Source organism: Xiphophorus hellerii, chromosome 4 (assembly GCF_003331165.1).
Source record: "Xiphophorus hellerii strain 12219 chromosome 4, Xiphophorus_hellerii-4.1, whole genome shotgun sequence".
Classification (NCBI taxonomy): domain Eukaryota; kingdom Metazoa; phylum Chordata; class Actinopteri; order Cyprinodontiformes; family Poeciliidae; genus Xiphophorus; species Xiphophorus hellerii.
Window position 1 is genome coordinate 8,437,601 of NC_045675.1, and position 15,998 is coordinate 8,453,598.

Here is a 15,998-nt window from a genome sequence, read left to right on the forward strand (position 1 = left end):
CCCTGTCAGGACAAAAAAAAAAAAGTGAAAGAAACAGATCGCAGTGATGAATGTGCAATCAGCCTGATTAACCCATTATTAGTTGTCCAAAGGATTCACCGAAGAGCAGAAAAAGCTGTTTATATTTCTTGTAGTTGAAGCTATGAATGTGATGTAAGAAGGCTTCATGAACTTTAACCTTTGCAATTTGGTGATGTAACAGGATGGGTAACCCTTTTCTGTCTTTTCCAGTTACATTGGTGTTTTTATCCACCGTATATTACAAAAACATAAATGACGACTTCATTTAAAACCCAAGAGAAAACAATTCACATGAGATTCTTAAAACTTAAAACTCCAGCCTGCATCATTTGATTCTTTATGTATACTATTTCCAGCAGATGGTGCTACAATCTCTTCACACTGCAGCTGAACTACACTGAAGCTAGACACTGCTGTGCCGGCCTCCCACCAACATGCAACACGCTATTATAAGAAAAAAAAACAACTTATTTCCTGCACCACGTTTAATGATAAGTGAATAAGTTTTGGCTTTGTTTTTCAAAAAAGAAAATAGATTTTTTTTTTAAGGATAAGATTTAGGGTAATCAACAATTAGCATGGCTTGTGCTCAGACTCCTTTTTTTTTCTTTTTTTTCTCATTCGTTGAGCGAGATCAGAGAATGTTTTTTATTCCCTGTTGTGTCGTTCAGCTGCAGAAGAACCAGTGGATTCAGTGTTCGGGCTTCTAGCGCATGGGTTGGATGGCTCAGCCAAATAGCACAGCTAAAATGGACAGATGTGGGTAAGAGTGTTAACATCTTTGTTTTTAAACTGCCTGAGAGGTGACAGGTTAATAATTAAGCTTACGGGCATCTAACTGGTGACTGTTGTTTCTAATTAAAGTGATGGTAGCACTATCACAATTCATGTTTAAATATTTGTATCTTTTTATGTTTTTTTTTTTTTAGGGGAGTTGTTATCTTATTATCATTATCATTATTATTATTATTATTATTATTATTATTAGTTAATACGTTTTTCATGTGTGACAATCAACAATGTATTTTTGTGTTTGTACAGTGTGCTTTGGGGTGTGGGGGGTTGCTAGTTGGTGGGCTGAGGTGGGAGACCGTAGCATGTGAGGTTTTGAAAAGGAGGAATGTGAAAAAGCATTATTGCCCACACTTCATGTGAATGGAAAAGGCGTTAAAGAAATGGCAGCGTACAGTGGGTGGTAGGGCCTCAGCGCAGCCCGGGAGGAAATGGAATGAGAAAGTGCAGTCAGGCAGACCACTCATTCACCATGACAAATGGGAGAGGCCTAGGCCAAGGGGGATACCTGATACCACACGGTGGGCTGTGTGCACCTGCCTGGGCTTCGTGTGCGCCAAGCTGGAAGTAAACCTTAACTACTTGTAGCAGCACACCTCTACTGTTTGCAGAATTTCAAGTGTAAAATAGAAACATTGATATTATTGTTATTATTGGTATTGAATTTATATTTTAAAATACTTCTGTTTTGTGCAAAGGTCCTAAAAATAGTAATGTTTAAAATAATCAATTTATTAATGGCTTATTTTTATAAATAATAAAATGGTGTGTGTTAAAAATGACTTGTTTACATTGTGTAGTGTGTTGCAGGATATTCTGCATAATACTGCTGTTAGTGTGCACTTTTAAAAATTGGAATCATCAAATAAAATCACCTTTGAGTTTGTACAAAAAAAATGAAACAGATGGAACATCCTTTTTTTTTTTTCAAACATGTTTTTAACCAAATCGGCGCCAGCAGCGTAAAGCAACCAGACCCACCGTTTAACAGAAACTTTTTTATAAATATTTTTTCAGGACAATTATAGAAAAATGGAAATAATTCCTAGGGACAACTCCCAAGCTCAGACAAAAATAAATACTTGAAATAAAAGCTAAATTTTAAAAAAATATCTCTTATCAGATGCAATGCTCTTTAATTTTGTTTTGTAAAGTGTTTAATAATTTTGAAAAAAAAAATCAGCTTCTAGATTTTAGACTTATTAATGCAATTTATTGCTGTTAAATTTCCTTAAATTATGGTGGGGTTTTTTTTGTTGTTGTTGTTTTTTTTAGAAAAGTCTTCATAACACACACATAAGACAGTTATTCAGCCCTGTCCAGAAACATTACAATGTTCTATGTTTTCAAACTGAAGGTCACAAGTTGCAAATCATGAGGTTCCAAACGGCTGCGTGGTACAAATTCCGGTCGCATATTAAATCTTTGGGAACTGTTAGGAATTAGAAGGATACTTCTATAATCCAATTGTATAAATGAGAACACAACAGTTAAACAGCAGAGAAGCAGCTTTTTCTGCACTTGGACTCACATATAGTTGCGGAAATAATCACTGCCTTGGAGCTGTCACTTCTCCAGGAGTGTTGAGGAAGGATTTCTGATAACTTGGCACACAGATAAGCTGTGGTCACTGCAGTGTGGGTCAGTTTGTGACATCTGAGTGTTAATACCATGCAAATCTGAAAAGTCCCTCAGATGTCTAAGTTATAGTTAGATATGAGATTATAAAAGATTTGTTCTTTTATAAGAACAAATCTTATAAATCTGTGTGTTATATTACATCCCTTCCTTTGTAATATAACACACATCTGCATTGTCGTGTTTTATTACTAAAATATTATATTTAATCATACCTATAAGCAGTGAATATGATGCATAGAGCAAAATACAGAGAAGTAGAGAACATAGTTATAATGACATAGTTATTATTATTAGTAGTAGAAGGATTATCTCTTTCTGACTTGCTTTTGGTTGAAATAAGAATTGGATTGTTGTTTTGTCCATTTTATTGTCATTCTTGAAAAGTAAAGAATCCAACTTTTTTAGTGTGGAAATGTTCAGCTTAACAAAAGACAGTGCTAGAATGTATAAAATATAAAATACTGGATTCCTGATTGGAACAGAGCGTTGTTCTTCTTAAACATGCTTTAAAAAACCCAAAACCAATCAGGTCTGAATAATCTGTGCAGCTTCTGATTACTAAGTTTGTTTTTAGGAATTGCATCGGCTGCTCTTCAAAAGTATGGGTCAGGCTAAAGTTAGCTGAGTAAATTAAGCAGTGCCTTACATGACTTTTTTAGGATCATTTGCTTCCATGGCAAACTTTTGAACGCAACAAATCAGACATGCACTTCACATGAGAAAAATACTGTAGATAAACTGTAATGTATCTCAATGATAAATAAATACATAAATACAGGTACTGCGCTTACAAGATATTCACTTTCTTCCAACAATGTTTCTGCAATCTCCTCTTGTAGGTGTGTGTGTGTTCAGATTGCTGTGGAAAGTAACTACTGTATATATATATAATATGTGTTACACAGGTTTCAGTGTGTTATCAGTTGTACTTCTATGAATCTACAGTAGCCTTAAGTGTGTTTTTATTTGAGTGGAAAGCATCTGGGTTAATCTCATATTAGTCAACAAGGGTCATTCTCACGAACACTCTTAGACTTGTTTCACAGAACTGTGCTCTAAATTAAAACTCATGGCGTCAGTGGATTATTGTGCTTTATTTAGGAAATGTAGTGATAAAAATCTGCAAAATATAGACATGATCGCTTATCTTGAGCTTCCTAAATTCTGAACTGCAAAAAGTATCTTTTGTTACATGAGTTTAACTAAAATAAATGCCCTTATGTTTTTTTGTGGGGTTTGTTGCTACATACTTTCCATCGCCACATAGAAAGTAAACTGTATACCTGGCTTGAAGCCTCTATAATTTAGTTTAAGATGCTTCACTTTAACAATCCTCACTCTGCTCCCAACACTGCTTGTCCAGTGTTGTGCAATTTAAAGCTTATATGTGCCGCACTGTATACATTAATGTTATTTAAGGGATCCGGTGGTTTGCATTAGTGGGCTGCACATTCCTTGCCCCTTACACACTGCGCATCTCCCAGTTCAACCATTTGACTTTCAAATGGAAATAAAGCGGGCCAAAATAATAAACAATATGTTCCGAATTAAGGCTTGACTTCAGAGTAAGCCGCATGTTGTGCATAAATCATATGGAGTTAAATATGCTCTGTAAGTAGATTAGGTCAACTGGACTAACCCCGCCGGCCCTCAGACGTTGTGGCTTTCCACATTGAAAGCTCAGAGATGTAATCCAGATTCATAATCCAATCATTCTTCCAAGCTGTTTTGGGGCATTAATTACTGGGTATTTGTGTTGATTTAATATCTCTGTAATCTCCTTTAAACTGCCAGTTGCCGTCTGGTTCATAGCCATGTTGTTTATTGCTTGCTCTGTTTTCTGGACAGAAGTTAAATCTGACGAACCCAGAGGTCTCCAGAGGCATCATGTGAAACAATTTAATATGTTATTAATAAAAAAAAAATGTTTGAATGTATCACAACAAAGTGTTGGGATTATACAAAACAACGCTAAAAGTTTGTAAAGCCTCAGTTTTAGATTAAAGCTAAAAAATGATTTTATACAACTGTTTTCCAAAAATGTTGAAAATCTTAATTTTCTTTTTCTTTTCTTTTTTTACTTGAAAACCGTAAAATCTGCAACTCTTTGAAATTTGCTATCAGAAATAATTGTCAGACATGTTTGATTGTTTTGTTGTATAACAAAACCAGAACATTTGAACTTACTTCAGAGGAAAAAGAAATTGTATGCTAATTGATTTAGGCATTTTGGTACTTTAGGTCATATAATTATTAGAACATTATCAAGAATTTGCAACATATATTTAGTAACATAACACAAATGATCAAATCGTGGGGTAGAAAAGAAAATGCACAGTTTCTCCGTGGTGATGAGCTTTGGATCAGATACTTATTGAAAAAAAAAATGAAATATGCTTTAAAAAATGTTTTTGCCTTACCTTTGTCCAGTTACTTTATCAGTATTAAAAATTCATGTTGCTCAGCAATCAAGGGTGATATAAATAATAAAGTATACCTCTAATTTTTACAGGGTTAAGTGTGTGGGCGTGTATCTGTGTGTGTGTCTCTACTAGTTTCCACTACAGATTTCGGAAACAAAACCTCCAGAAGGGTTTACCACGGCTTGTGAATATCGTCCAATCCAACAGGTGGTGCTGAGAATTTTGACTTGGAGGTATTTACTGTCAATAGTACTTTAGGGTAATTGACTTGTCATAAAGCTTAGGCTGATAATTACCCTTGCTATTTTTATTTAGTTTTATTGTAAGTGGATTCTGCTCCTGGAGGACTTCAGTGCTCTGACTTGCACGTCTAATATTATTAGATGCTATGAGTTGAGCCAGTGCAAATCTGTTAATGCATAAGACCATAAGAACCTCTTATGTTCCAAGCCAGGTCAGAGAGAAGACACAGCAGATTAATATTTGATCATGCAGAGGGGGCCCTTAATCAGATCTGCTTATTCCTTCAGCTGAGTGCTCTGCTTCAATTATCATAATTGTTGTGTTAAACATGATTGTATTTTTTTTTTCTTTTATGTTTTTTTTCCGGCTGGTGGTTGGACATGAGCGTGCACCGTGAGAGAGGGATTCCAGCACCAAACCTAATTAATGCAGGATGGATGGCTGGGCAAGCTGAGGGACGAGGAGGATATTAGGGAGAGGAAAGGGAGGGCGGCTGTGGGCACTGGTTCTGCTCCAAGCCACAGTCGGTGGCATAGCCCAGGGCAGCGCAGGTAACTCCAACCAACCAGAACTCCCCAGGAAGGCTGCCCATCCCTCAGTAATGCTCCCTCAGCATCGCCCCAAGCAGCAGTGGATCTCAGAGAAATCAGATTGGCACAGAAAATTCACTATTTCAGCCCACAGGTTTTCATTCAAGTTAAACAACTGTCAGTTGTTCTACTTGCCATCTGGGTTTCTAACTGAAGAGTTTATTTTCTGTTTGCTCCACTGTCCTTTCTCGCTCCGTGGCTGTCAGCGGGTGATGATGTTTTACAAAAACCTGGAAACAGAGACATGAATGTAAATATTTTTCTCTGCCAACTTATTTACAGTTGTACAATAAACAGTGTAATGTATATTTCGAAGTGTTCTGACATGTTATGTTGGATATCACTTGTAATTATTGAGACAAAAATTGCAAACATGAAATATTTCTCAATTTAAAACATTTTACACACAGCTACCACTAGAATGTGCAGTTTGACACTTAAAAAGACATCTTTATTTTGCATCATTGTAGTTCTCAAAAGGGAGGAATAAGAAAAACTACCCCAATATATTGTTACAGTAAAACAATGGTGTATTAATTTTACACATCAAGTAAATACACTTTTTACATCATGAATTATATTTGCAGTCAAACCAATCATTAGTATACTTCCAGTATCCTTCAATATTAGAAGACGTTTTACAGTTTGCTGTTGTTAGACTTTGTGATCAAAATATTAGTAAAAAAAAAATCTAAATAATTTTAGATGCATAAAAATGTAGGCCTTTTTGTTTCCATCCTAACAGTGCAGACATAATTTAGCATGCCATTTTCCGCTATTCCCCTTAAAATGTTCTTGCACAGTCTAAAGCTTACAGTAACACAAAATAACTGCCAGATGGTCTAGGGGAAAATGAAAGGAGCAATCACTCCGTACACTTTATTTTTCTCTTTCTGACAATTCTGCTGCTAAAAAAATAAAATAAATCAAAATAAATCCAGGTGGCTCTGATCATAATAGGGGTGACTGCTAGCTGCATTTTATACCACGAGATGGAGAGACATGGGAACGCGAACAGAAGGGATAGCACTGGGAAATTAGTTTCAGACTTTGAGTCTGATTAGCTTATTTTCCGATAGCATTAGTTTGTACTGTAATAAAGCAAACAATATAAATATCTCAAGAAATACACAGCTTAAATACTAATACGAATAAAAAACTATTAAACACAAAGTTGTTGAATTTTTTTTACGTTGGCAGATGATTATACATTTTCTGTTTAATTAAACTTATAAATAATCTTTTAAGCTGTTTCTCATAGTAGTTCATTATTGTTTATCACTGGGCTTTCAACATAAAATAATGTTGTTAGTTGTCTATTTGTAAAGAACTTTTTATGCACTATATAGTACAGAGAACCGAAATGAGGAGAATATTTGTTCATACATTAAAACACACACGCCAAGAAAATGTTTACTTTTTTTGTCTTAAATGATGTTGATATTTGAGATGGGAAACATTTTATAATTTACAGCATGTTATGTTTTTCCAAATCTGTACAGATGAAAAATGTCATGTGGTTTTTATGTAGAAAGAAAAAGCATTAAACAAAAAAACCTCCCCAGCTTTTTAACCCTTCAAAAAGTTTGACGAAATAAATAAGAATTTGGATTTTTGAAACCGGATTTGTTTAAATAATGTTTTTTTTTTATTTTGGCAAGGTTTTTGAAAAGCATAATAATAACTGATGCATAAATGTTATAAAAAATGTTAATGTTAGTTGTGTTGTGCATTTATTTGCAAATTAGCAATATATTTACTGGACACAGCAGATATCTGTGGAAAGAACTAACTTTGTTAAAGTGGCAGAGTTCCCTGAAATATTCAAGGGTGTTGTGGGATTGAACCAAAAAACTAATTTGAAGCTTCAGCTGATCTTTATTTGTATGTAAAATGCACAGATCATGTGAGGTTTTATCCAGTCAACAATTATTGGAAAGAAGTTGCCTCAACTTGCAGATTAATATCCTTTCTTTGAATTGAAGCATTCATGTGTGTAATTCTGTTCATATGTCACACTAAACAATAAAATTACCAAAGCAAAACTCTGCTTTGTGTCATTTTGATTGCTGTCTCATGAATATGCTGTCAGCCAGCCAGTTCGTCATAAGCATGTCTGTTGGACAAATGAGCCCACGGACCACTTCTGTCTCTATGAAAGCCATCTATGCTGCTGCAGGCATGGCACAGCACAGAAAAACACTAGGAGAGATGGTCCCCCATTAATCTATGTTGACTGGCTGGAAATTGCATCTTTGTAATGAGTATTAGGTGTGCATCTACATGAATTAAAGCTGAATGAGCATCTGATTGATTACCTCGTCCCCAAATGACGCTGCTTCCTGTGATCATTATTGTTTAAAAGTGACTAAATCATATCTTGATGATTAAATGTCTTTGTGAAGAGAGGAAGAGATAAAGTCAAGACACAAAGTTTGAGAAATGGCATCTGTCTTCAAGTTTCAGTTTACGTACTGTAGTTTTGGTGAGTTGTAGAAGTTGATGTTGGGAATGTTTGGTCAGATTCATTGTCTGTCAACACACTTGAAAAAAAAAATAGACTAAATTAAAAGAAATGTATTCAATTTACTCTTTTAAAAATTCCATTTGAGTATCTTGAATGCAAATAAATAAGACAACTATAAAAGATTAAATCCAGGTGGAACAATTGTTTGAGTTGGCATCAGGTTTGTTTTTAATTTGCAAAAGTAGAGTCTTAGACTGTTTGGAAAAACAATCTTGATGCCTTCCTTTGTTCTTGTGAGTGGAGTCATCCACTCTTAAGAACAAGATGTCAATGCCAAGTTTAACTTCTGTTAATAAACTGCATTTGAGTGTGGGCAGCTAAAGTCTGTGTTTGGTCTCCCACTTACAGCGTGTTCCAAAAGTATTCAACCCCGACCCAGTCCCCTTCAACTATGTAGATGGAGATTCTCTGTAAGCAGCAATTTGATCTTCCCACACATTCTCAGTTGGATTCAGGCTGGACTGTGACTGGGCCAATATGTTTTAGTTTAAATCATTCAGTTGGGACTCTGGTTGTATCTTTTAGCGTCATCATGCTTCTGGATGGTGAAGCTTTTACTAGCCTCTGCAACACAGATGTCAAACTCTAGGCCTGGGGGCCAAAATCAGTCCGCCTTAGCTTTTTAATGTGGCCCTCTTGACTTTAGAGGGCCACATTAATTATAATTATTATAATTAATAATTATAATATTATTCATTATAATTTTATCAATCAAAAAGTGGTTTTTATCTGTTTACTGCCAAATTACATCAATATTATTTAAATATAAGAAGCACTCATCAAATACGGAGATAGATATTTATTAATATTTCACCATGTTGTTAACGGATTTCACTACACTCATCCACAACCGGCCCTTTGAGGACATTCATAATCTTGATACGGCCCAAAATGAATATGAATTTGACACCACTGCTTTACAGGTTTTCAAGACTCTATAGTATTTAACTCCATCCATCTTTCCATTTTTATTAATTCAACATTATGACAGCAAGGAGAATAAAGGAATAAAGAAGAATAAAGTCAAACTTGATTTTTTATTTTTATTTGAATTTTTCTTTGGCTGACGTTTCGTTTCTTATTAAAATTTAAAAATGTGCATGCTGTTACCTTTATTTTTATATGAAGTCTATCCTTCTCCACAAATATCTCTATTACTCTATTTCTATCTCGTTTTCCTTTTCAATTTAAAAAAATCTGGCAGCTTTAATGGGGATGAGCGCCAAGAAGGAGTATTTTCATTGCAGATTTATGGCCAATCAGAAAAACTAAATATGTCACTCACATTCATTATATATATTGGACAGACTGTGGAACGTCACCATAATTAAGTATATTGGCGATATAAAGACAGACTCCAATGGACACATGCCAACCGCCTGCTTCATTCACAATGTGTGGCAGAGAGGTGAGGCTCAGCACTGCACCGCCTCACCACTGACTTCCATGTATTTCAACAAGTAATGTGTAAATTCTGTGATTTTGACCATAAAAATATTATTATAAGTAAAACAGCAAAATTATAGAAAACTTAGGTGGACAAATTAATTTTCTCACATCATTGTTAGCATCTATTTTAATTCTTATGTACATATTTCACTTGCCAAGTTTACAGGTGAGGCACTGCCTCCCCTGACCAGCCCGTCACTGAAGGTTCCCCAACAAATGTCCCCCAGTGAACAGTTATATATGTTCTGAGATTCAATTTTGTTGAAGGCAGTTGCTTGCACAGGATTTTATTTAGGTGAAACAACTCAAAGGGACTGAATATTATTGCATTGAACTGTTTTCATGTGTTTATCTGTAAATATAAAAGTTAAAAAAAAGTCTAATTTTCCTTCCATTGCAGAGTTCTGCACTATTTTGCAGGGATTTCATGTAAAATCGCAATAAAATAAGTTAAAATTTCATGTTGTGATTTGACAAAATAAATATACAGTTTTAATGGTAATCATGTGTCCAACAGCATACTAAGCTAAAACTCTACATATTTACAAACATACATTTTACTTTACAGAACTTTGAACTTCTGTGCATCCTTCTAACTCCTGTTGTTTTGAGAACACGCTAAAACCGCAGGTTCTTAAGACGCAACTTGACACAAACTAAAGAACTCAGTGCCCCCAAAAAATGGGCAGAACCCGTCACCTCGTGTCTCGACATATTTACCGTACCTGGACACACTAATGCTCCTTTGTAATGTCTCTCTGGTAATTATACTGCCAGGCACCCTGTTGGGGTAATTATACTAAAAACACCCTCATTAGCAACATCAAGATGAAAACTCCCAGAAGCTTAACCATCGTTCTTTCCATGCTAACACCTTCTTATTGTTAAATTTCTGCTTGCTGCATCACATTGCAGCAGTATCATAACTGCTTTTCAACATGGCTGCACAGAAACCAAGTTATTCTTTGTTATTGTGGCTTATATTTTCTTATCTTGCTGTATTTACACTCTGTAGAATTTTATGGATGTTCTAATTTTCTCTACTGCCTGGCTTCAGGCTGCATACCACTTTAAATGAAGAATGTTTGCAAAGGCTGAAAGGTTTATGCATAAACATCAGTAACTCATAGTACACACGCACACTTGCTGGTTGTGAAGAAACAGAATTAAAATTTTAAATGTCAATACTGTATTTGCTTAATTATTCTTTAATTGACATACTGCAGACATATTGCAGAATAAATTTAAATGCCTGCTAAGTTTGCTAGAATCTCTGTAGAGATATTAGCGGAATGCTGTAGAGAAAAAAGGACAAATTACTGAAATTATGGTAAAGAGTTCTACTTCCACAACACAAAGGGGAATGCTGTTCAACAAACATATCAAACCAACAACAAAATTATGAGTTCTGAGTCCTACACTGTCTGGCAATTTGCTCTCTCTAAATTATTCAGAGGCAAGGCTTTTTTATGTCAGCAACTGTGTGTTTTCCAGTGACAAAGCTAGCCTCACCTAATAGTTTCACTGTGTCTGCCGTTTTATGACTGACATAGCAATAAGCTGATTGTCCAGATATTTATGCCATCTGCAGCTAGGAGAGATAATTAAAGTATATAAATTAATCAAGTGCAATTAATTAAAGGCTTTATGTTCACAGCAGTACATCTTTGCATGTATAATTTATATTTATTGATTTGTTTGGTTTCATTAGCCCATAAGATAACAGTGCAGATGCATTAGAGAGGAAAATGCACAATTAGCATGCGGTAAGGGCTGCTGGTAATTGATACATCAGCGAGCACTCCCTGCAGATATAAAGCTGTGTAAACTGTCATAAGCAGTTACGATCGATGACTGATATTTCGCGCCATATCTCCTGTTTGATTAATGGTGTTTTTGAAAGCAGCCCCCCACTTAATGGGACGCTGATAGGCGTTCAGAATTTACTGTTTAATCAGGGGAAAAAATTTATTGCAGTGCAGAACCTGCACCGTTGCTGGCGGAAATGTATGATTGGTCTCAGTAAGTGCTATGCTGATGTTATTTGCTCCCGTCAGCAGCCAATATGGCTGAGCATTTAGAGCTTTGTGCTTCCCAGTTGATTTTTCATTGACTGTGCTGCCATCGTTCATCACTGGCTGGTTTCCCTCTGTTCTGCAGGGCTGAGAAGAAGTCAAGCCGTGTAGTCAATAGCAGTGGAGGTGTACTCTGCTTTTCTGGCACTCCATGAAATGCTAACAGTGTTTAAAATGCACTCAAAGCGAAAGACACATGCTTATTATTCTGATGAGGAGAGTATATGCTTATTATAATTTGTAGATGAGAGGAAGTATTTTTTAGAAGTTTATCATTTCATTTATTGATCTACTTACTTAATTATTATGTGTTGTTCTTAAATGTTTCCATCTGATGAATTGTGGGGCAAAAGTTAGGTATGTGTTATGTAATTGTAAATAAACATAATTATTTATGAAATAATAGTGTTTTTATTCAAATAAGCTATTAAGTGATCAGGTTAACAAAAAAGAAACAAAAAAAAGATTTAAAAAAAAAAACCCAATCAGCCTGAATATAAGAAAGCAATACATGTCACCAAATGCAGAACACTAATGTGGCAAATCATTATCTAAATGGTTTATCAATTTATTTTGTATCTGAAATGAAACAATTTGAAAGGATAAAGTTTTTTGATTGTTTTTTATGAAACAAAGAACTTTATACACCTCAATAAAATCGCACATCTACGTTGTACAGGTCATGAAGATGCATATGTATTAAAATAATGATACAGCATTTGATTCCTTTGCATTTTAAACTAGCAGAGGTTCACTCTGCTAGTACTGTGTCTGAAACATGGAATTTCAAGTCCAATTATAAATTATTATTTATCTCAAATTGTCATGAAACATATGCAACTGAACTTACAAAGAATGAAATCGCACATCTACGTTGTACAGGTCAGTTAAATGTAGCTGCACAAATGGTCTTCCTTTAAAATATAAAGGCAGAATTTCATGTTCAGACTTAATGAATAGGCTGCAGTAAACAATCCATTTATTTTCAATATGATTTCCTGACATAGATGTATTAAAAAATATATGACCCATCCTCTGATGAAACTGGACCTGTTTCAGGGCTATGATGAGGAGAAAGAGCTAAACTCTTCTCCCTCAGCTGAGATACAGAACTCGCTTTCTGAATCAGATCTCAACACACTGTCTACGAGTAACCTTGGGCTAACAAGCTACATGTTATTCTTGATTGTGCTATAAAAATAGCATGACAAAAATAGCATACATGCTAAAACAAAACTGTGTAATCAACCTAGCCTTGAGAACACTTGCAAATAAAATTAAGCTAGCTAAAGTTAGCTTTGTCATCATAGCAAAAGAAAAGTGTCACCTAGTACCATTCTTCATTGAACTTCAAATGTGAAATTGTTCCATCTCAGTCTATTATTTTTTTCTTGCATGTTTTGCATGCTGCACATGTTTTTTTGCTGAGTTCTGCGCAGTTTATGTACCTGAACAAAATAAAATACATTTATTAATGTATCTCACTTTTTAAATATAATATTTGTTTTAAACTTTAGATTTTGGGTAAAATGTCAAGTCTACTAAAGTACAAGGGTTCAAATTTCAAGTCCCAACTCATTTTTGTAAAAGTCCAAGTCTAGTCACAGGTCTCTGAACATGTTTTCAAGCAAAGTCTAAAGCTAGGCTTTATGCATTTTGAGGCACATAGTGCCATTTTATAACAAAATAAAGTAACCATGTTACTTCAGGCGATATAAAAACGATATGTGACTGACCATGGGAAAACTGGGACCAAGTCTGTCTGGGGGCATTCTGAGTTTTTTTTTGTTTGTTTTTTTTTTTTTACAGATTCTTAAAATTTGGATTCTAAGCTTTATAATGATCTCAAACATATTGGAAAAAAAAAAGATTAAAATATTGGAAATCTAATTGACATGACACCAGCTGTCAATGTCAGCTACTGACCAATCAGCGGTCGCAATTTGTCCGGAAGCACACGCCCCGTATGTGGAGGAACTGAACTTCGTCATTGCTAACACGCTGCGGTCAGAGAGATTTTGAGGAAAATAATAGAAAATCCTGATGTTGTCTGTTGGGAAAATATAATTCTGACAGCCGTTACCCAGAGAGTTTAGCGAGCTGAATATAATTTGATACATTTGCAAAATCCAAACGGAGTCAAGGCCTGCAGCCGACCTCAGGTTGAATGAAATTGTGACCAACGCAACTACCACGTTCGTCTGCACAAAGCTAACAGGTAGTAAACATCCCACTTCTTTGTTTAACAACACTTATTGATTGTCAAATCAAAAATGATTAAGTGAAGGTGGTTATGCTTGTTTTCATGTGTGTATATTCCAATGATAGCTTTATGGCAGAATGAAAATATGTGTTGCTGCAGTATTTACATTTAAGCACGTTTATACGCTAAAGTGTATTTTTAAGCATTTTTCCTGATGGCAGATTTTCACAGGCTAGTATTATTCAAGTTATTACTCACTCGTTTTTTACGTCCAAAATGCGTCTGACGCAGCTTTCACTGCCAATCAAATGAGCCTTTGTGCCCCTCATTCTTTCTCTGGCTGCGAAAGACTTGGGCTTAAATGTTGATTTTTCTCTGTTATTTTCTGCAAATACCTTTACAGACCTCATGAAGGACTCGTTGGAGAATTTTCTTGCCTATCTTCTTTGACTCAGTGTTGACTGATAAGGCAAAAAATGATTCAAAAAATGTCTCGCTAAGGTATTGAGTTCAGCTACCTCTGTTATAACAATGTTTGTCTGTAACAATGTTTGTCGGAGGTTTGCTCTACTTCAGCATGGGCGTCATGTCAGTTACTGAGAAATAGCTCTCATAGTTTCAGCCGAATTCTCCCCAAAGCAGACCTGCAATGTGAGCCCTGAACTTCAGTTTACTGAGGGAGATAAACAGAGGCTATGGCTTAATTTTGGTGACACCACAACCTTGATTTCCACTGCAAATTATACATAATTATCATTTTAGTTCACTTAAAGAAAAAGTCTATGTGAGTGGTCTTCTGTGCAGTGGTTTTCCAGTTGGCAATATTCAGAAAATGAGCCTCAATTGTCACCATGAATGTTTAATTAACGTTGGCAGAGAACATTGACCTGTATTAAAGAAATAACAAGGAAAAAATTAATAATAAAATATAACTTTATTTAATGTATATTTTAATGTACTATGCTTTAATGTATATTTGAAACATTATTTGTTAAACTTTTATTAGAAAATTTTAAATGGTGCTAAGGGGATAGAGGGTGGCCATGTGGTATTTATTCGGTCATGTAACAGTGATAACATAAAAGGAATGTAGACAGTGTAGTCACTTTTACACAGCACCAAAAGTGTAGGGAAATAAATAAATAATACATAAAATATCTGTAAATACGTCCACAACAGCAATATTAATATTGGATGTCAAACCTTTTACATTGGTGCATCCCTAATAATTGCTCTTATGCAGCTTAGAAAATTAATTTAACCTGGGCAAGAATTACAAAAAAAAAGTGAAACAATGGTCAATGTAACAATAAAAATAAGAGGGAAAAGGCTCAACATATGCCAGCTATGTGAACGTTGCACTCTGCCACCCATTTGTTGTGATCAGCACCATATTTAGAAAATTTATTTTCCGGTTCGTCTGGTAAGCATCTTGTAAACATCATCAGCAGCGCAGTGGAGCGACTCGCTGGATAAAAACCACGCACTTGGCGGCAACTTGGAGACGATGTCACATTAACTGCTACGCATGTTGTATTCTATGCATAGAAGCAGTCAATTTAGGTATGCCCTGAAAATTATCAAAGCCTGAGCATTTTCATCAAAGAAAGACTCCTGGATGCCCCAAACAGATTGTGTAAAGTACCTTAAAAAAGATGAAAAAGTTCAACAGGTAATACTGCTTTTGTGAGATGGTGCAGTGTAGATTCACTTTAGACTACTAATAATTTAGTTGTTATTCTCTTTTTTTCCCCATAAAACCTCTGGTTATCTGCAAGTGTGTGAGGACTCTTTTAGTCATCCGAACTGTTTGTTGCTTCTGACGTATTTTGAGGATATAGTCACTACATGTTGCGTCATTGATAATTCATGTGGCTGTTGCAATTTAATTACTCTTAATAGGATGTGGGGTATATGGACACCACATGTTGTTGGCCAGGAACAGCTTCTGTGCAGCATTCATGAAAAGTGAATGGAGGAGGCCATGTAAAATTAACCAGGGTGTTGCCTACTATATATGCTCTTGCATATACT

At 35.2% G+C, this 15,998-nt stretch overlaps 1 long non-coding RNA gene across 1 annotated transcript; it reads left to right on the forward strand.

Annotated features, from left to right (window-relative positions):
- Positions 1–452: 452 nt before the first annotated feature.
- LOC116719283 (uncharacterized) lies at positions 453–7,776 on the forward strand. The gene is made up of 2 exons (XR_004339155.1): positions 453–784; positions 5,010–7,776. It is a non-coding gene; the product is annotated as an uncharacterized LOC116719283 (long non-coding RNA).
- The last annotated feature ends 8,222 nt before the right edge of the window (positions 7,777–15,998 follow it).